The sequence below is a fragment of the Rutilus rutilus genome, assembly GCF_951802725.1.
Source record: "Rutilus rutilus genome assembly, chromosome: 5".
Classification (NCBI taxonomy): domain Eukaryota; kingdom Metazoa; phylum Chordata; class Actinopteri; order Cypriniformes; family Leuciscidae; genus Rutilus; species Rutilus rutilus.
Window position 1 is genome coordinate 15,816,443 of NC_140213.1, and position 8,852 is coordinate 15,825,294.

Here is an 8,852-nt window from a genome sequence, read left to right on the forward strand (position 1 = left end):
CTTGACATCGCAGCCTGTTCATTATAGCCCTAATACAATATAATAATAAAAATAGTCAACCTAACATAAACGAATTACACTGCTCTGTTTAATTCTTAACAAGCACCGGCCCGCCGGCGGGCCGGGGGCGTGGCTATAATTTTATTACATTTTTTTAAATAAGAAATATTCAACTGACTATCATAAACTATACATCATTGGAAAGCTAAAACACTCAAGAATCATGTTCTGAACTTGTTTTTGCAATCAGTACACCAGAGAGGAAAGGGTTAAATGAAATGTTGAAGGACTGGTAATGTAAAAATGACTACAGTGAACGCAATACTTATCTTTCATATCCTATGGTTCAGATCAGTTCGGACGAATCCAAGAAACAACAGCATACATTTCAATGTAAGGGTGTACTCTTCAAAATGCATCCCACTTTTTAATCCAAAACAATGAAAAAATAGGGAAAAAAACTAAATACTCTCCTTTGTTTTCATGAGCGTTTGCAGTTAGAGTGCTCCATCATGTTCATTTTCAATGAAATATCTATTCTAATCTGTATTCCAGCGTTCTAAATCCACCTCTCCCCCGTAGCTTAGACTCTTCCGGATCAAATAAATCATCCCACTTATCTCTCCTTCAATCACAGGCTCTGTAATCGATCAAAATACCAAGGGAGCGCTTTACAGGCTGAGGAACCTGTCAATCTCGCACCTCGGTTTTCGGTTGGATAAAGTCTGGATACAGCCAGCCAATGTATTGTCAGCAAAATTTTGATGGATGGGAGTATTAACCAATTAAAACACGATTACAGTGATTGACAGTTCTCAAGCAGATTTGTCAAATACAAGTGCGCAATGTTGTCACTGGCTCGTGCGCGTCCGCCATTTTACGCACAGAGCGCACAGGCTAGGTATTGGTTTGCTACACGGAGCTCCTGTAAACTCACAGATTTTCTCCAAAGTTATTTTTGACCATCTCCATCATGGATCGACGTCTACAGAAGGGTTTTTGTGGTGTTGAGAGTATTTTGGAGGAAGTGATGAGAAGCAGCGACGAAGAGCAGCAGAAAGACGCTCAGAGATGCATCTCAGACACAGATAGCACCGTGTCATGTGTCGTCGATTCGGCAAAAGAGGAGATGTTTGTTCATGGACTCGATCCCGTTTTAGATCGGTAAGTTTCAACACATTGTCTTGAATTATGTTTATCAAGTATTGGCTGTTTTTCTGTTCATGTCATGCTTTTGATTATAAAATGACAGTGGACATTACTAGCAAAGACGGCTACACGAGTAGCAGCTAGGTGATAGAGCTGTAACGTTATATTATACATAAAAACAAAATATTTATATCACACACACACATTATATTTATGATGCATTGAATATAACAATAATGGAAGGAAAGGATTATAAGTCAGGTGAAGATGTTTTGATTATAAAATAACAGTGAAGATGATTAGCAAGTGTGTTTATGAATGAATGGTGCATTGAATATAACAATAATGGAAGGAAAGGATTACAAGAAGTCAGGTGAAGATGTTTTGATTATAAAATAACAGTGAAGATGACTAGCAAGTGTGTTTATATGAATGAATGGTGCATTGAATATAACAATAATGGAAGGAAAGGATTACAAGAAGTCAGGTGAAGATGTTTTGATTATAAAATAACAGTGAAGATGACTAGCAAGTGTGTTTATATGAATGAATGGTGCATTGAATATAACAATAATGGAAGGAAAGGATTACAAGAAGTCAGGTGAAGATGTTTTGATTATAAAATAACAGTGAAGATGACTAGCAAGTGTGTTTATATGAATGAATGGTGCATTGAATATAACAATAATGGAAGGAAAGGATTACAAGATGTCAGGTGAAGATATGATAAATGTATATAATTTTATATACATAGAAAATATATAATTACAAAGCATTTATAATGTTGAGCATTATAATAAGGTATTTGACAAACAGACATTTTTTGATATTGTAATATGATGGAATATTGATGCTGCTAATAGTAAAATGTGACTCAAACTGAAATCCTCTTTTTGTGTGTGTGTGTGTGTGTGTGTGTGTGTGTGTGTGTGTGTGTGTGTGTGTGTGTGTGTGTGTGTGTGTGTGTGTGTGTGTGTGTGTTTTCCTGTGCTGTAAAATAGGCCCTCAACAGAAACAGATGAGGAATGGAATCCGGAGTCCAGTCCTGAGCGACGAAAGAGACGCCGGCAGGTGTACACACACTAACATTACCAAGTTTTCATATTCTATTTGGACTTTGTTCTGCTTGGTTTTGTTCTGCTTGTTTGTTTGCTCTCTCTCTCTCTCTCTCTCTCTCTCTCTCTCTCTCTCTCTCTCTCTCTCTCTCTCACAGTGGGTGTCTTCTGAGTTGGCGCAATTCGAGCATATGTGACATGCTGGTGTGAGGCAGTACTAGGTAAGTACACACACATACATACACAGTGCTGCGAAATGTATTTATTCTGTTTAGACACCTTTTTTTTCTCCCCTCTTATTTGCAGTGGTTGTCTTCTGAGTCGGCGCAATTGGAGCAAATGTGACATGCTGGCGTGAGGCAGTACTAGGTAAGTACTCACACATACACGCATGCATACACAGTGTTGAAAATGTTATTTGTTCTGCTTACACATTTTATCTCTCCTGTCTTTCAGTGGCTTTGGTTTCCAGAACAAACCTTGGTAGTGACTGCCTTGATCAACATGTCTTCCACTTTGTAAATACTGTAAGTGGTTGCTTTTTGTTTTAGTAATTGGATATTCAGTATAATTGTTTATTGTAATTTATTTGAGTAAAAACCATTGTTGCAATTACAAATGTTATTTTTTTTCTTTTTATATATTTTATTCATTAGTTGTAAAACAATCACTTTTGGAATGTATAAATGAAGTGAGTTTTTTTGTTTCACTGTTTTTGCTATAAGAATTGTTAAAAATAAAGAGTATTTTGTTAAAATGTTAAAATGTTGTGCTGAAATCATTATTTCTTGTGTAGTTTGATGGGCAGAATAGTTCTGAATTGATATACATGCATGTAGTATGTAGTGTTTACTCCTTATGTCATTTGGTAACCAGGTGTCCATTTGGAGTCTCCAAGTGGCCTTTTGGAAAGGACGCCTAGACTTTTCTTGAATAAAAGCTTACAGGAACTACATTTTTGGGAGTATCATCCTCAAATTTGAATCAAAACATGGTCAGACATTCAGTTTTATCTTTATGGTGTTTTCAGGCCTTTAACATAACATTCTGATCATTTTTTCCCTAAGTGAAGTTTATTCAAAGAAATCGGGAGTCACTTTCATGTATATTTTACCTTGTTTTACTCTGTTCCTATGCTACTTTGAGTTATAATGACTCTTGGGTAACAAAGTTTCAAGTGTCTAGTTTAAAAAAATATCAGAGTAATGAATGTGGACCATAGGGTTCAAGAGCTACAGACATTTGTATTTGGGTATGTCGTTTTCAGAAAATTCTCAAAAATAGGGGCGCTGGTTAAGAGGTTAAATAGTCAGTAGTACAATCTGTACCATTCACAGTAAGCAGAGCTCCACTGTGATGTTTCCAAGAACATTTTTGCGCGTGTGAAGAGGATGATTTTTTCCATCGATATTGGAACACGAGTGAAGTACAAAGCCTATAATAAAGAATAGTTTAGCATCCAAATACATCGCAAATATTGAAACATTTTGATTCTAATGAGAGGGTTACGTGAGACCAACACTGCTTACTTTCGTTTTTATTTTTACATTAAATTTAAAGGATTTGTTGTGGAATATTTTGGGTGTATCATAAAATCAGAATAAGGTAAGACAAGTAAAATTTTCTGTCTTATATTTATATATATATATATATACGTATATATATATAAGTATATATATATATATATATATATATATATATATATATATATATATATATATATATATATATATATGTGTGTGTGTGTGTGTGTGTGTGTATATATATATAGATATTTATATACATATATATATATATATGTATATATATATATAAATATAGCTGCGAGCAGCGATGGAGGGCCAAAGCCGGTGGCACCGCCATCCCCGGTGCCTTTAGGTAACTAAAGGCACCGGGGTGGCGGTGCCACCGGCTTGGGCCCGCAATCGCTGCTCGCAGCTATATTTAGGGCCCAAGCCCTGAAAGGGCGAAGGCCCTATTGTTTCCGGTAGGATTATTTATTATTATTATTATTATTATTTTGTCAACCTTTTGGGCACTTTTGGGGCTCTTAACATGCTCGAAAACTCTTGAAATTTTGCACACACGTCAGAACCCGCGGCCATCAGGTCCGGACTGAAGCTGGTACCCGGGCGTGGCAGGGGGGCTTGACAGCGCCCCCTGGAACGGGATCCGAACACGTGTCCATAAATCAAACACGCTTGCATGTAATAATATGAAACTCGGTACACATATAGATCTCATCGGGCCGAACAACTTTCGTGCTCTAAGTTTTACGCCAGCCAAACAGGAAGTTGGCTATTTAGCGTTGTTTGGAAACGCATGCTGTGGAATTTAATGTACTCCTCCTAGGGAATTCATCGATTTTCCTCCAAACTCGGTGTGCATGAAGTCAAGACATTGAGGATGCTAAATTGCGGACGGATTTTTGATATCTCGAACGGTTTGGCCGTGGCGAGGAAACAAATTTATGGCGAAAAAATGAAACAGGAAGTGTGTTATAACTTCTGCATACATTAACTGATCTTGATGAAACTTCAGCAGTGTGTTCGTGGTAAGAGGCCGATCACATGGATGTGACTATTGTGAGTCAAAGTTATAGCGCCACCAACTGGCAGCAGGAATATGTCACTTTCAAAATGCTTTGAAATCAGTGTCTTATTTTTACCCGATTTGCTTCAAACTTTATGTGTACAATGTAGACACACGGCAGATGTAAACCTGTGAAAGGATTATTGATATCTTAGATACTGTTGCCATGGCAACGCTTCAAACTTTAATATTCTTTTTTGATGCTTTTGAGACTCTTAACATACTTGAAATTGCATGAAACTCAACAGACACATCACATTTATTAGCCAGTAGACATGTGCAAAGTTTCAGAAACGGGCGTGGTGGAATGGCTCAGTAGCGCCACCTTTAGTCAAAAATGGGGGCTTAGTTTTTCCTAGAATCACAAAACTTGGTATGTGTATTGTTCTCATCAAGACGGACAACTTTCTAATTTACATGAACCATCTCCGACCAACAGGAAGAGAGATATTTTGGTTTGAATGTGGATTTTCTGAAGAATTTTCTCTCCCTCTCTCTGTGTCTGTGTGTGTGTGAGGGGAGGGGGGGATTTGACTATTGCTTTTATATTGTTAATCAAGGTTTCAGGGGCTTTTGGGGTCCTTAACGTGCTCAAAAACTCTTGAAACTTTGCACACAGGTCAGAACCCACGGCCATCAGGGCCGGGCTGAAGCTGGTACCCGGGCGTGGCTGGGGGGCTCAACAGCGCCCCCTTGAACGGGGTTCTAAAACTTGATCCATATATCAAACACGCTCGCATGAATTAATATGAAACTCGGTACACATATAGATCTCATCGGGCCGAACAACTTTACCCCGGTCAAGTTTTACGCCAGCCCAACAGGAAGTCGGCTATTATGGGTTGTTTGGAAAACGCTTGCTGTGGAATGTGAAATACTCCTCCTAGAAAATTCACCGTGTCCCCTTCAAACTCGGTGTGCATGTAGTCAAGACTTTGAGGATGCTAAATTGCGGACGGATTTTTGATATCTCGAACGGTTTGGCTGTGGCGAGGAATCGAATTTATGGCGAGAAAAGAGAAACACGGAAGTGGAATAACTTCTGCATACATTAACTGATCTTGATGAAACTTCAGCAGTGTGTTCGTGGTAAGAGGCCGATCAGATGGATGTAGCTATTGTGAGTCAAAGTTATAGCGCCACCAACTGGCAGCAGGAAGTGTGTCACTTTCAACATGCTTTAGACAAAAGTGGGGGGGTTAGTTTTAACTACAGTAAAGAAAAAATAGTTTGTATATTGTTCTCATCAAGCCGGACAACTTTCTAATTTACATTCAATAGCTCTGGCCATCAGGAAGTCAGATATTTTGGTCTGAATGTGAATTTTTTGTCCAAAATCAGCCTCTGAATTTTTAGCCACTCCTCTTAAACTATTTATTTTATTCGTACCAAACTTTTTCAACATGATGAAACTACATTAAATATGCTAAGTTGTGAATGGATAATAAATATCTCAAATGGTTATGGCGAGGGATTAAAGTAATGTCCAAAAAGGAAACACTAAAAATCTTCTAAAAATGTAATTATATACCATTTATTTCTATATAAAAGTATACAAATATCACAACTAAACCCATTTTAATCTGTTTTTGCAATTCAAGAAGAATGAAAAAGTTAAAAACAGGCTATTTAGTGCTATTTGGTTCAACAAAAAAGCAAACATAGGGCTATACTGCCCTCTTGTGTCCAAAAGGACATCAAAATAGTATATAAAACTTTTTACCAGGTAGGCCAATATTGTATTTAAATATACATTTATTAGGTATGTGTCTGAGGATATTTTTCCACCGGTTAATCGACGTGTGACACGAGTGGGTGCTTTTAAATCGCTAATATAAAAGTGAAAGTAAAAAAACGGACGTCCGCACGGACATTGATAATGGTGCACGTTGGAAAGAATGATACTTTTAAACATAACACTAAACCGCCATTAGGTGTCGCCAGGCGACCATCTTAATGAGCGAGTCATTGATTCATTCGTTCAAATGATTCGTTCCAATGACTGAGTCATTCATGATTGAGACAGATGTTTATGGATTGACCATTGAATCTTTGAGTCAAGCGATTCGTTTCAAAATGCTGAATCATTCAGTAATGAGAAAACAAGTTGCTGTGATCTTTGTTTAACTATTTTTGCTGCTGAAACAGAACAAAAACAGTCAATATTGCATCTAAAATGTAAGTGACTTAATTGTAACTGTTTATTAACCTGTTGTATGAAATCAATGTCACAGTTTCAATCGTGATTGTATTCAGGAAATAGTTGCCTACTCGTCAAGTGAGGTTGCTTAACTCTATCATATGTTATAAAATATATAAAAACTCCATATTTGTAATTTTTATAGTCAGTATGTTGTTAACTGGGTTGCTTTTTTGTATGCTGCGCTCATTTGTTTACAATTCTCCTGGAGAAGCAGCATGAGCCTCAGCAGTGCAACCTTGTTACCATTGATCAGTAATACATTTATTATTAACTGATGATTGCAACTTAAAATGAATGTAATGAAATTAGAATAATCTCTTGTTTTAGTGATTCCCAAGTTATTTTTTTGTTATTGACGTTCTAATCAGGCTATACTCTGGTAGGGCAAGTCAAATTCTCTTTCAGGTAGGCCTATTGTATTTATATATAAATATATTAGGGATGTGACTGTGATAACATTTTCCCACCGGTTAATCGACGTGTGACACCACTGAGCGCTTTTAAATCGCTAACTATAGTATACTATATACTAGTAAAATACAGACGTCCGCACAGACATTGATAATGGTGCGGAGTAGAGCGAGCATTTTCAATTTATTCCTATGGATGTAGGAATTAACTAAAACATTTTATTTATGTTTTTGTGTCCACTGTTCAACCGCAACCGTGTCACACACACACACACATTCCAGAATTGCAATCTTGACATCGCAGCCTGTTCATTATAGCCCTAATACAATATAATAATAAAAATAGTCAACCTAACATAAACGAATTACACTGCTCTGTTTAAATAGTCAGTAGTACAATCTGTACCATTCACAGTAAGCAGAGCTCCACTGTGATGTTTCCAAGAACATTTTTGCGCGTGTGAAGAGGATGATTTTTTCCATCGATATTGGAACACGAGTGAAGTACAAAGCCTATAATAAAGAATAGTTTAGCATCCAAATACATCGCAAATATTGAAACATTTTGATTCTAATGAGAGGGTTACGTGAGACCAACACTGCTTACTTTCGTTTTTATTTTTACATTAAATTTAAAGGATTTGTTGTGGAATATTTTGGGTGTATCATAAAATCAGAATAAGGTAAGACAAGTAAAATTTTCTGTCTTATATTTATATATATATATATATACGTATATATATAAGTATATATATATATATATATATATATATATATATATGTGTGTGTGTGTGTGTGTGTATATATATAGATATTTATATACATATATATATATATGTATATATATAGATATTTATATACATATATATATATATATATGTGTGTGTGTGTGTGTGTATATATATATATATATATATATATATATATAAATATAGCTGCGAGCAGCGATGGAGGGCCAAAGCCGGTGGCACCGCCATCCCCGGTGCCTTTAGGTAACTAAAGGCACCGGGGTGGCGGTGCCACCGGCTTGGGCCCGCAATCGCTGCTCGCAGCTATATTTATTACTATTATTATTATTTTGTCAACCTTTCGGGCACTTTTGGGGCCCTTAACATGCTCGAAAACTCTTGAAACTTTGCACACAGGTCAGAACCCGCGGCCATCAGGGCCGGGCTGAAGCTGGTACCCGGGCGTGGCAGGGGGGCTCGACAGCGCCCCCTGGAACGGGATCCGAACACGTGTCCATAAATCAAACACGCTTGCATGTAATAATATGAAACTCGATACACATGTAGATCTCATCGGGCCGAACAACTTTCGTGCTCTAAGTTTTACGCCAGCCCAACAGGAAGTCGGCTATTATGGGTTGTTTGGAAACGCATGGTCTGGTATTTGAAACACTTCTCCTAGGGAATTCACCCGATCGCCACCAAACTCGGTGGG

The 8,852-nt window shown here is 37.3% G+C and overlaps 1 long non-coding RNA gene across 2 annotated transcripts; it reads left to right on the forward strand.

Moving 5' to 3' along the window:
* Positions 1–845: 845 nt before the first annotated feature.
* LOC311290874 lies at positions 846–3,502 on the forward strand. Of its 2 annotated transcripts, XR_014627464.1 has the most exons (5): positions 846–1,164; positions 2,151–2,425; positions 2,511–2,573; positions 2,661–2,731; positions 3,081–3,502. It is a non-coding gene; the product is annotated as an uncharacterized lncRNA (long non-coding RNA). The 2 variants fall into 2 exon arrangements; XR_014627465.1 differs by lacking the exon at positions 3,081–3,502 and having other exon boundaries at positions 848–1,164; positions 2,661–2,969.
* The last annotated feature ends 5,350 nt before the right edge of the window (positions 3,503–8,852 follow it).